A 13,006-nucleotide genomic window follows, 5' to 3' on the forward strand; every position below is an offset into this window, starting at 1 on the left:
TCCCTTAGTGTGCCTGTAGGGGAACGCCCAGCAGCTCAATCAGTTAGCATCTTCTTCACCTTAGGTAGCTGGTAGAAACATGATGTGACCTAAGAAATTATCTAATTCTGCACAGAAGAAAATGTTCACATCTCAGCAATCACTTGTCTCAATAGCTTCGTCTCAATTTTTATTGAAGAATGCAGTAACCTCCTTTACTGTAGTTTTTACTGGAGTCTTTCAAAAAGATAGTAACATTAAACTTTCTACTCTACCTTAAGTCCAGCGCTTGTAAATCTCTTTCAAACCCCCTAAAATAGAAATGCTGTTCATATAAATTGTTTAAATGTTTCCATGGTGTTTTGACTAAATACAAAGCCCAGGTGCATTATCCAGTAAAACTTACTAAAACTAGTGAAATGTGTAGTATATTATAAAAATGAATTACTTTTTCGAGCTTAATATCAGATATAGTCCACTTTAAGCTTACTGTTGTTAGATTTGCCAGAGCCCATTTCTCGGACTTTTTAGGCCCTCAATCACTATCCAGGATGAGTAGCATCTTGACTAAAGAGCTACCGAAGGTGTTAACTGTGCTAAGGTCCTGTTTTTAATACAGCTTAAAAAAGAAAAAGCACCTCTGATAATGATTTCTTAGACCGAAAAAACATTATTTTTCATCTGTTTTCTTGTCCCATGTCTATAAAGCAGTTCTCAATTCTTCCTAAAATACTCATTGAAAAAATTATTGTGAAAAGAGCAGTAAAGGAAATGAAAAGCCCAATTCTTCTGGGAGAGTTTGGTTATGAAACTTAGTTCTTGCTTGTGAATATAATACATAAGTTCCAGTTTCTGCACCCGTAAGATATTACAAGCTCAATGCAGTCCCACCTGCCCACTAGATTCTTCTGACCTTTGCCTTCCTGTATGTCATTTGTTTGAATGATGTGGCCAGGTAGCAAGTGCCCCAATCGGTAGACTATTTGGGGGGGGGAAAAAAATGTATATGCTACTGATGGGAACAAGTTGTGGTTAACTTTTTGCCTTTCTCTCTGAACTGTGGTCTTTGAGAGCAAAGGTGGCAAGTAAAACTTTTGAGTGTTACGTGTTCTGAGGTAGATTGAGACAGAGTAAAACCAATGGGAGAACAGACAAATCCTATTCCGTTTACTCACTTTTACTACGTTACTGCAAGCCGATAATATATTTTCCCTTACGTTAAGTCATGTTGTTTTGCTCCTTGTTCTTCATCTGTCTCTAGGAAACATCTGTTTCATAAAATCGCCAGTAGGGGTCAGGTCTCTGCCAACAGAAAACAGAGGCAAAATCTTGCAAGGCAACGTATAAAAGGAAATAAGAAGCTCGCAACTCATCTTGCGCGGGGCGAGTGAGATGATTGCCAGCGGGGCTCTAGCCAAACCTGCTTTATTTCGGGGCTCTTCGATGTAGTGAAGTTCACGGACCTGCGAGGCGGAGAGCGGGGGCCGGGAGCCGCGCAGCCTTCGCGCAGCGCATGGTTTCGCCCTGGCACCACTTTGCAGGCTGCGCGCTCCCCGTTTCTTCGCTAGTTTCCGCGAAGCGGTTTGATGCCAGCGGCTGACGCCAACCCGCCTTGGGATCATCGGCCTGCGCGGCGGCGGGCCGGGCCGGGCCGGGCCAGGCCGGGCCGGCGGCTCCTGCCGGCCGCGGTGAGTATCGGGGGCGCCCCGGGGCGCGGCCGCCGCCCGCCCGGCGGGGGCAGGAGCAGGAGCAGGGCTGGGGGGCGGCCCGGCCCGGCCCGGCCGCTGCCGGCCCTGGGGCAGGCCCGGGGTGGGGGGGGGAGCCCAGCCTGCGCGGGGGGCAGCGGGCCGGCCGCGCCGAGCGGAGCGGGGCAGCGCGGCGCGGCGCCCCGGCCCGCCGCCGCCGCCGCCTCGCGGGGCGCGGAGAGGAGCGGAGCCCGGCGGCGCCGAGGCGAAGCCGCAGCCACCGCTAGGGGCGCTGCGCGCGGGCTGGCAGGCCGGGGAAGGGATGCGGACGGGGCCATTCGCGCTGTGGGAGCGGGGGGGGAGCGCAGGCCCGGGCGCGGCGCGGGCGGCCCTGCGTAGGGGCCGGGAGCCGGCGGCGGCGGCGGCGGGCGAGGCCGGCGGAGGGCGAGGGGCGGCGGGTGGCGCGGCGGCGGGGCGGCGCGGTGGGGCGGCGGCGGGAGCGCGGCGGGGGGGGAGGCGGAGTGGTTGGGGCCGGCGGCGGCGGCGGCGGGGTCAGTTCTCTTTAGTGTTTGCCGATGTTGGAGGCGTCTCCAAAGTGTCCCCGGGAACCAGGTAACGGAGCCCGCGGCGGCGGCCCGGCGCCCCGCGGAGGCGGTGAGGGGAGGGCGCGGGACGGCGGGAGCCGAAGCGCCGGCGCCGGAGGGGGCTGCTTCGGCCATGATGTCCGAGTCGCCGTCCCGTTTCCCCCTCCTCCTCCTTCCTCCCTCCCTCGCTCGCTCCCTCCCTCCCCTCGCCTGCCGCCGGCGCGGCGGCCCCGCGGGGCGCTGGGGCCCGGGGCTGTTGGCGGCGCGGCGCGGCGCTGGCTGCCGGCCCCGCCCGCCCCTCGGCGCCCTCTCCCCCAGGCCGGGAAGGCGCCTTTGCGCCACAGCGCTGCCCACCCGCCCGGGTGTCGCTAGCTCCTGGCGGGGATGGAGGAGGAGGAGGGGGCGGCGGAGGAGGCACCGGCTCCGCCATGCGTCGCGGGGTCCCCGCCGCGGGGAGGGGGCGGGCGGTGGCCGCGGGGGGGGCCGCAGGTGAGCGGCCGTTGCGGCGGGTGGGCGGGAGAGGCGGCCCCGCCGCGGGGACCCCCCCCCGCCCCCCGTTCCTCCCTCCCCTCCACCTCCCCCGGGCCGCTGGCGCGGGGGCTGCGGCCGGCGGCCCTCCGCGCCGGGCCTGCTTCGCGCCTGAGAAGTAGTCGGCTGCGACCTGAACTCGGCTGCCTCTGCTCGGCCTGCCGCCCTCCCCTTGCCAGGGCGCTCTTGGAGCACCCCCCCACACACCGGGTTTTGGCACCCCGGTTTCGAAGAGCGCGGGTGGCAGTTGGCTGCCAGCAGGCGTCTGGTGATGGGTTTCAAAAATCCTCACCTTCAGTCAACGGCACGGACTCCTGTAGTTCGGTGGTTGCGTTTTTCTACCTTTTCTTGCTTGCCGTCGCTTTATTCGTCTTGCGCTTTGCCCAAACTTTGTCCAGGATGGTAAAGTTTGCCAGCAGGACGACACTCTCGTGCTCCCAAAATGGATGTCAACGTTTCTGCCGTGAAGCAGTTAACCGGCGTTCAGGGTGCATGGTGCTTTCAGGGTTGCTTCTGAGACGGGGTGAAACCCAGAGATAACGCGTTCTTTACTAAACGAGCTGGTTAGAGTTACGCGGACATTGGTTCGTGTTTTCCTGGTGTCCAGGTCCTCTGATTAAAGGGGGGGGGGAAATAAAAAAAGTGCACCTTGGTTGTAGGCAGGCCTAGAACTCACAGCCCAGCTCTCCCGGAGCAGCTTGGGTGCTCGCTGCGGACTGGGAGCAGGGGAAGCAGCAAAGCTGTTCGTCTGAAAGGTCGCGGGGTACTACCGTAAAAGTCAGTGATACCCAAGCAAAAAATTACCCTGAAGCGCATCTGCCTAATGTTGCCCTGTGGCCAACAAACGTGCGGCTACCAAGGCCCCGTTTGGAGCGTTCTTTTTGCAACTATTATAGTACTAAAAAATAAAAGTTTGTGTTATGCAAAAGAGTAGGAGGCACGTTACTATTGTAGCTCTTCTTTTGTGTTAAGCACTGTGTTGAACAGTACCTGAAAAAGGTGCATAAATAACCCAACATTGCAGGGTACAAGTAAGCTTGCCTTTGGTGTAAGTAGGTTTAGTTACGTTGTGCTTGTGTAAGTGGACGTACGTTGCTATGTCTTACTTACATTACTAATGTCATCAAGCTGTGCAAGAATAAAGTCGTCTTGAGCTGTGTAGTAACTCCAGGTTAGGAATCTACACCAGTGTAATAGCATTACTGTGTTTAAACCATTTTCTAAATATAGGCAAGACTTTTTTTTTTTCTGTACAGGTTTTGTTGTGACATTACTGCCTATAAACAGTGCTAGGCTGACAGCTTTCTGAATGAAATCTTTTTTCGAAGGAGCCAGCAGCAGAGTAAGATTTCCAGTACTGGTTCCCAGTCACTGAACATTGTTAGCTTTGCCCTGGAAGATCTGCTGCAGAGAGAGATTTCTGTTTGTCTGTGTGTTTGCTACGTTTCCTATCGCTGTCTACTGGGAACTGGATTAAGACTGCCTATTTGTTCCTAGCTCGCTTCTGAGGGGAGGGAGCAATTCAGAATTTTTTTCTTTTAAAGCGAACTTTTCAGTGACATTGCTCAGTTTGGTTTGCAGTTCAGGTTCAATTCAGTTTTGGGTTTGGAGGCCAAAGTCTTTATACGTCTTTTTGTCAGCCTAAGTTACCTAGCCTCCCAACAGTAATGTCAGAATAATAATGAATTAGAATAATCTTTTATCCTGCATTGTGTAAGTGGTTTGTAAAAGAATTTAGTAATTTTGTGTTCAGCAAAACTTAATCAGAGGTGCTTAACGACTTGACCAAGTTTAAACCAGCGCTTACTGCTCAGTCAACCCTTCCTTGGGAGCAATTATTGGGCCTGATTTTCCTACACAGGTCTATAAATTTAACTCCACTGAAATCCTGGTTTATTTTGGTGTAAACGTGAGAAGTGAATCAATTATTGTGTGTTTTATCTGCAAAGTGTCATGAAAAGTGACCTTGGGAAGGTTAGACAACCGGCTGTAGTCAAGCCAGATCTTCTGATTCCAAGACTGCTTCTCCAACTATTAGGAAAGCTGCACCTGTTATGCTCTATCTAGATAGTTTGTTTCGACCTGCCCGAAATATGTGACTATTGATTTGTCGGTCTTTGAAAAGAAGAAAAACTCTCATGCCGGTTCTATCCAATCCTTCAGCCAAAAATACATCTTATCATAGTATCATATGATTGGAAAGTGAGCCTTATAAAGTGTGCCATTTTTTAGTGCTAAATTTATATATGCGTATATAGATATAAATGTGTATATACATGCCCAGATTTTATGCTATTGGAGTCAAATATTTACTTGCTTACATGGGTCACACTTGACAGGGTGGAGAAGGACTTAAACCTACATTTTTTTTAGGATAACTGTAAGAAAAACTTAACTTCTGTTAATAAGCCACTAAAGCTTCCTGCTCTTTCCCCGTCTGTATTGATTTCGTATCAGCAACAGCAGCAAGAAGATCCATTAGATGAGAGTTAGACCTATCTTGTTTTGCCAAAACCAATTGTTTTGCGTTTCTAATCTTTGAATGACTTACAGACTTCATTTTTCACAGTAGTTCTTGAGGACGACTTGAATTTTTTCTCTCTTCCAAACAGACAGAGAAAGAGAATGGCTTTCTTAAAGCTACTATAAAGGTACTGTTGTCAGAGCCAGTATTGGAAATCTAGAATCCCCGCTACCCCTTTCTGTATTCACACTTCACGGCTACTTGTTTTGCTGTTTTTTCTACGTTGCACACTTGCGGATACACCTCCGTAAAGGTCAGAAGTATCTTAGACTCTCTCTGGGGTTCTGACCTGGCCACCTCTCTTTTCTCACCTAGTGCTGTTCAGCAGCTGGTACCTAAAAAAACACATGTGGTACCTAAACAAACAGGAGGGCAGAAGCGCAACAGAGCAGGGTTGATTTGGAGGGGTGAGTACTCCTTTATAGGAGCCAGATTTAGGGAGGTAAGAAACTCAGGTCTTGATTCAAGGAATTAAGGTTTTTTTATTGTGAATTTTATTATTGTGGATGGGTGAGGGGTATACAGGGCATGAAGCTGGCAGTGCTGTTCACGGAGCAGCAGATGTCTTGTGCAAGAGTGGGGGGAGTAGAGGTGGTGGGAGCATATGACAGACTCTGGGAAGAGAGAAAATGGAACCTGTGTATAATAAGTACTTAATAGATACTAAAAATCAAGGGCTGTGCTTTTAGAGATTACTTGGATCTGCTCAGTGTCAGAGCTCAACCATGAGCAGCGTTATCTGAAATAGCACTTATGTTTACATTAGAAGATCAGGAGTTCAGTAAAAATCCGAAAGATGTCTTGTCATGCGTTGTTCTGGAAACTATTTAGAGTAAAAAAAAAAAAAATCACTTGTCACAACTTCTAATCTAAAAATGTATTTTGAAAGACCATCTGTGGTAGTGTAATACTGAAGTCACATGTATGTCTATAACTGTTAAAGTTTGCTCGTACTTCACCCTAACAGCCAACTGTTTTTTGTTGGTTTTTCGTTTGTTTTTGGTTGTTTTTTTTTAAGCTGCTAGTATTTGGAATGCCTCCTAGTATTAAAATCTGTAGTCCAGGATTATAGTATACTCACCTGTGTTGTAGCACATCTTTTTCTTCTGGTTCAGTCGAGTACATTTCCGTATAGTACTTCACTAGTATGTTACAAATTTATTGATATTTAACCAAATAAAACCAAAATATGAAATTTAAATTTTTTTATTAAATAAAGTGGTTTTTATGGTAAATAACTCATTACATTTCTTTGTACATAAAAATGATTTTATTCTGTGACTCAAGCATATTTCTCTCTCCCTGTAATCCTCCAATTTAGTCTCTGTTCCTTGAGGAACAGGGGAATTAGTGCTGTTTGCCTCCAGGCTTAAGAAGTTTCTGAGAGCGAGGGACTGGATTTTCTAGGAAAGCTTCTTGCAGTGAAAATAGTCACCTGTTGGAACAATAACAGTTCTGCAAGAGACAATTAACTTAATTTTTATTATTATTGCTGCTGTTCTTAGTTACTCTTGCTATACTTAGTTATTCTTGGCAGCTGTTATATATTTGTGGTGTCCAATTTTTTTATACAATAAACCCAGTTTAAAAAGTAGTGTCAGACAATATAAGGAAATTTCAATCTACTAGACGTGTTAGGTTGGTATCAGTAACTTATTCAGCGAAGAAACTGGCTCTAGGTGATAGAGAACTTCTTCCATGTCTCTGAGATAACACATCCATACAGCAGATCACTTTTTGAAGGGAAGAAACCAAGATATCCTGTTCTGCAATGTGACGTTGTGGACTTGAAACTGGGTAGCGCATCCAGTTGTACTGATACAAATAAATTACTAAAATGGTAGTGTCTGTAGGAACTTGGCTTTGTTAGACAACATAAGAACAAGAAATCATCTAAAACTTCTTGTTAAAAATTATTCTGATTTTCTTTTTTCTTTTTTCTTCTTTCTGCTACTTCTTCATTCCTGTGTACAAGATTGCAGGGCTTTTCCCTTCCAGAATGTGAATTTTTTTTTTCTCTGCTTTTGCTTCCATTCTGTGTATCTGACAATACTTAACCCTTCCTGCTTTAAACTGTGTTCTATCTGTGGCCATAAACTACGTTCCTCTATCAGATAGACATCACTAATGTGTATTTTGCTTAAGAGAAAATTATAAACCCAAGAGATACTCTTTTTACAAGTGTTTAAAGCTGGGGGATCTTAATAAATATCAAGAAAGGCTCCGGAGAGATTTCCTTGAAAACACTTCTGTCCTTTTTGTAATTCAATCCAACACACTGAATGGCCTTGTATGAGATAGATGTTACCTCAGCTTCTGTACTGCAGATGAGTCCGACTATCCCTCATGAAATGGAGTGAGAAGCTTGTCTTGTGTCAGTAGGCAGGTAAAGCCTTGTTTCTCTGAGAGACTTAGCTGAAACCATACTGTTAGACGTGGGATTTGACCTCTTCAGAAGGGAGAACGACCACACCATTTGCTCATCACCCCTCAGCAGCAGCCCAGTTTTCATCGCCTAGACATTGCCTTAAGGAAGTGAAAAGCCACTGAAGTTGCCAGAACTGGATTCCATTTCTATGGGGTGACGGACTTGTCCTTCATGAGGGCATTCTGGGTGTAAACTTGCTTGCAACTGTAGGTATTTTCCAGGTCTTAGGAGAAAAATTCACCTTGCAACTTTATTCAACTGTTATATTACTGTCCTCTCCCACACGTTATTGTGAGTGGCAAGTTACCAGAACAGGTGTCTTTGGAGGCCCCTTTGTCAGGGGTCTTTTTCATGACTGTAAAACTGTACTTGACTTCCTCAGGAAGCTTGCTTTTTCTGGTTCTCTACGAATGCCATTGCAGTTAGAGCTCCTTGATACTTTGCAACAGCCATCTTCATTACAAGTAGGCATGAGTGAACTACTACTGTAGCTGGGGAAGCTGGTCTTTAATGCCGTAGCTTATGTCAGACTTTCAGCATTTTAAGATACAGAAGCAGTAACTTAGCTGTTCTGCCTTTAACATAGTTTCATTCATGGTAGTACTTGGAATGCTTTCGAAGCTCTTAAGGCAGCTTTGTGCTCACTGCGAATCTTTGCATGTAGCATGAAAAAGGAAATGTTTTATTTGCTGTCGTTGCAAATACTGCTCTGTATCCTTTACCTCTGCTGACACGCTTCATAGCTATCAGAAGCAAGGGAGACATAGTGGCCATCAAAACAAATACAGCCGATGGCCCAGATCATTCTCAGCTTTCTCCCTTCTTCAGTTTTGGCAGCCAGCTTTTTATTACTGTTTGTGCATCTTGTCTTCGTTTCACTCTCACAGAAGGTCCTCGGCAAGACAGGGCAGGACAGAGCACTACAGTTGAACAAGTTTAGCCAGGGCAGTTCTAGTGCTAGAACCTACCCCGCTTTTCAGATAGGTTGTCTTAGCCACTGTGCTGGGTTGCAGACCTCTTCGCAGTTCCGCGAATCTGTAACTCTGCCTGAACTTCTGCTTATACGTTGCAGCCTAGATGTTGGATGACTTTTGAGCTGAGGGAGCGCTCCTTCGCATCGTTAATGAGGGGCATCCTTATTGGCAGGCAGTAAGATTCCGTTTGACACCTATATATGGCCAAATAACGTATGTTGTTTTGGAGATCTTAGCAAGCTGAGTCCTTCTTCCTCTTTGGACTGTTCTTGTTTATTTGATTATATTTTTGAAGGTAAGGAACAGGAATCTTAGCTCAGTAATGAACAGGAATGTTAGCTCCATGGAAATTTAAAAACAAGCTTTGTTCTTTCACTGTGATTTAGGGTGATTCCAGGGGAAATACACTAAGGTTACTTTTACCATAGTGAGGTAAAAGGCTCTGGGAGAAGACATGAGAAAGACATTCTTCTGAAGGGAAAGACATTCTTCTGAAGAAAGACATTCTTCTGAAGGGCAACTCCGAGTATAATTTTATCTGTGTGTTCATTTTATCTCCATCTAGTCATGCGCCTATGTTGTTGCTAATGTTTTTATTGTTCCTTATACACTTACACTCTTTCTGACAGTCTATAGATTAGAATTTTTCTCCAGTGTCTTTAGTTTCTCATGCAGTTTTCTTCACTCCATGAAATCTTATTTATTTCAATTTTTTTTTAGATGCTATTTCCTTTTATTTTGAATTATTTGATGTGTGCACTTTCTCCCGAGGTTGTTCTCTATTTTATTTCTGACTCTTTATCCGTTTAAAAATACTTAAATAATTCCAAATTTCAATTCACTGTTTCAGTGTATATTTTTTCATGTATCAGTTATGCTGATAACTTCCTTCAGTCTAGAGAAACAAGTTATTTTGAACCAGACACTACAGGGATTGAGAGGATTTTGTTCTATTTGTTATCGTGTTATCTATCCTACTTTGTACTCTTAATGATTAGTACCTAAGCAGTTGGAGGAAAGAGTCTCCTATTTTTGCCATGCTGCTTCTGTCTGCTCACAACATGCTGAATTTGAACCAAGTCTCTTTTTATTAGCACTCTTCCTTTCTGTTGTTCTTTGTTTAATATCCTCTTCACTAATTCAACTACAGGGATTAACCTTTTACCATCCTGCTAGATTTATGTACTCTCTGTGCTGCAGTGGAATGTGTGTGCTCCATGTTCAGCAAGTTTTTAACATTCAGCTTCGCGCTGGTCATGTAACCAACAGTTTTTCTTTGGTGTTTTGTGTGCCTTTGCTCACTCCATCAACTGAGAAGATCTCTAAGTATATCAGTAGGATTTTTTTTTTTTCTTCTAAGATCATGAAAATCTGTAATATGCAATTTCTTATGAGGATAAGTCATTTATTTGAATATTTTCCTCACACAGCTTCACAATTTCTGTCCAAAACATGATTTTGCTACAAGGAATCAGTACACCGTTGCTATACTTGTGTACTTTGCTGAGTTGTTGATGACGATCCTTTGCATTCTCGGGATGCTTGAAGAGTCTATATTGATAGCTGGTTGCAGCATACAGTTATATCAATGAGTTCGGCTCCCTTTGGCTTTCTCTTAACTCTTCCAGACATGTGTCTCTTCCCATGTTGTTTGCAAGAGTATAATGCTGGTGGCACCAAGTCATCACTGGCTACAAATGGCTTGTCCACTTCCTTGATCTTTGTATTCTTCTTTTTCATTGTTACTGAGCTGGGTTTGTATGATCTCTTTTCCAGCAGTTCATGGCTTTGCCCTCAGTCTTGGTATTTCTAAGCTATTAATTTTCTTCAACTGAAAACTTGAATTTCTTACTTTTCTTCAGCAAGAAAATTTGATGCATCTAAAGCAAGCCCTAGTCATTATGTTGTCTTTATTTGTCAACTATACCTGAAGTAGAAAGAAGGCTTTTTCTCTGAACTCGTTGCAGACCTTCTGACGTGGCCAGTGCTCTGAACAGTGATCCCGTTCCATCCCTTGGTGAATAGGGAGCTAGTCTTATGAGCTGTGTATCAAAATCATCTTGTATACAAACATCACAAAACACATGTGGGAACGCACCGAGATAAAGGGGACTCCAAAAGTGATTCATGAACAGGAGATGGCAATCTGGCCCAAGTTGTGTCTGAGAGCTGCAACTTTTGGGAAGCTGTAGGAGACTTAAAAATCATCAGTTGGCCATTCTTAATTCTAGCTGTAAAACACTGATTTTGTTCAAATAAAATTGTGGCGAATAAAAAGAGAAATACAAAACAGAATTTTATCCGCCTCTAACAGTAAAGCGCAATATCTGCCACTTTGACCAATGAAACATAAAGTTCCTTCTCTAATATTCCTGGAACTGTTGGTGATAGGGGAAAGTGTGTAGTGTGAAAGGTAGAAGCAGGCAGAAAGAATTGCAACTTTTTGGGAAAAAAAAAAAAAGGCATGTTTATACTACTTCACTATACTATCTTACTTGAAGTGATCTGGGAAGCAGTTTGTCGCAGGCAGCCAGCGAAAACCTAGATGATTTTCTGAGTCCATTAACAATACATAATTTCTGGTTAGGGAATAAACTTTTAGTAGAGAAGTATTTTTTGCCTACTTCAGAACAATGTAACAGTTGTAAGGATGTTTACTCTAGAATAATCTGAGAAATATTTTGTAATTTAAAGCTGATCAAAGCCCATTTCCTTATTTGAGATGTTATAACTACTAATTACCAACATAAGTTGTAGTAGATTTCAGTAATTGCTTTTGGACATATATATGAAAGAAATTTTTAAAAATTAATTGAATAAGAAACTGACCTCTTGGAAGGAATTCCGATTAGACACTGATATCTCCAATCGGGAGCCAATTACAGATTTGATGGAAACAATTCTGTAGTGGCAGTGTGTCAAGCCTGAGTCATGTTTTTCTCATTTACCTACTTAATCTCCTTCTGCACTTTTAAGCTGCTGATTGATTGTGAAAGTAGTGGCTTAAGCTTCCCTTCTTTTCAGCTATTTTCCTTCATGAAAGAGCTTAGTAACGTATTTTTGCTTGACCTAAGGCGAATGTGGTTTACCTGCCCGTCATCTTTAGTAAGATGCTATGATGACCTCTGTACACAACAGCAGCCAATAAGCATTTCAGTATAACCCTTTCATTGAGTTCCACCCGCTGTCTCATTGGAATATTTAAATGGTTGCACTTGAATGATCTATCCCGGAAAGTAAAGAACTCAATTCCTTCTACCTTTTGGGAGCTTCAACTTCTTTGTTTGCGATTTCTGTAGCCACTAAGTTAAACAGTTATCTCCTTGAACCTTTCTGACATGTTCTGAATGGATAAGTTTTGAGGTGGCTGTAGAAATTCAACTTCATTTCTTTGTGTCAATGTTGCCTAGAATTTCTCTTGAAGATTATTCTACTCTCCCTTCTCCAAGGACTGTGAAACCAGATGAGGTCATCTTTTTAAAAACTTACAGATATGACTGTGTATCATAGAGAGTCTGGGTAGATGCAAGTTTTTTGGGTCCCTGGAATTTTGCGTGCCTACTGCATGTAAATTTGCTTTTGTATTTTGGATTCGTACACTTGAGGTGACTCATCTGGCATCAAATCTGCTTATGAATTAATTCACAGAACCTCTAAGTGAAATAGGAACTAACCTTAAAACATGTATTTCACCAAAAAGACATGACTAAAATTTAATTGAGCCCTTTCTGTAAAAATGAGTGATTTGCGACGTTCCCTTGTTGTATGAGCGAAATGTGACACCTTTTCCAATTTTTCAAGAAGTCGTAGAAAGAAATTTAGATCCCTTCTTTACCATGACTTTTAGATCATGGTAGTGAAGAACCCTTACTACTGGATATTTGACAGCTAGCTTTTGTCTTTTGGATTAGTGGTTGCTCCCCATTATAGTAGACTAATACAAAAAGGATATTATCCTCCAGTTTTGTGGAGTCCTTGTGACTTCCTGTCACTGATCTGTTAGTCTGTATTAAGCCTCTGTAAACTAGTTTATTGGATATACCTCAAACCTTGATGGATTTTGGATGTTGAAGGCCTACCACGAAGAAGAAGTCTCTAATCATCTTGCTGTTTCATGAGGGAGTCGCACCTTTTATTTTGTTTGTAGTAATGCAGAGTAACCTGGCTGGGTCAAATTGATAGCTGTGCCTGAGCTGATGTCCTGCTTGGATGGTTCAATTTCTTTTCTGGGTATGAACTGTGTGGAGGCATGAGAGCTAACTCAGCTCTCACTTCCTCTTTTCTTGATCCTCACCTTAGTTTTC

General features: G+C 44.2%; 1 protein-coding gene across 8 annotated transcripts in view; it reads left to right on the forward strand.

Annotated features, from left to right (window-relative positions):
* Positions 1-1,265: 1,265 nt before the first annotated feature.
* Positions 1,266-13,006, forward strand: part of STAU2 (staufen double-stranded RNA binding protein 2) — a 171,899-nt gene continuing 160,158 nt past the window's right edge. For 5 of the 8 annotated variants that reach the window (XR_011139187.1, XM_068932494.1, XM_068932497.1 and 2 more), the window contains exon 1: positions 2,141-2,276. The gene's annotated coding sequence lies outside the window, so the exon portion shown is untranslated. Of the gene's footprint in view, positions 1,668-2,140; positions 2,277-13,006 lie in introns of those variants that run through there. The other 3 variants (XM_068932499.1, XR_011139188.1, XM_068932495.1) reach the window with 3 other exon arrangements.

This window comes from Struthio camelus, chromosome 2 (genome assembly GCF_040807025.1).
Source record: "Struthio camelus isolate bStrCam1 chromosome 2, bStrCam1.hap1, whole genome shotgun sequence".
Lineage (NCBI taxonomy): Eukaryota > Metazoa > Chordata > Aves > Struthioniformes > Struthionidae > Struthio > Struthio camelus.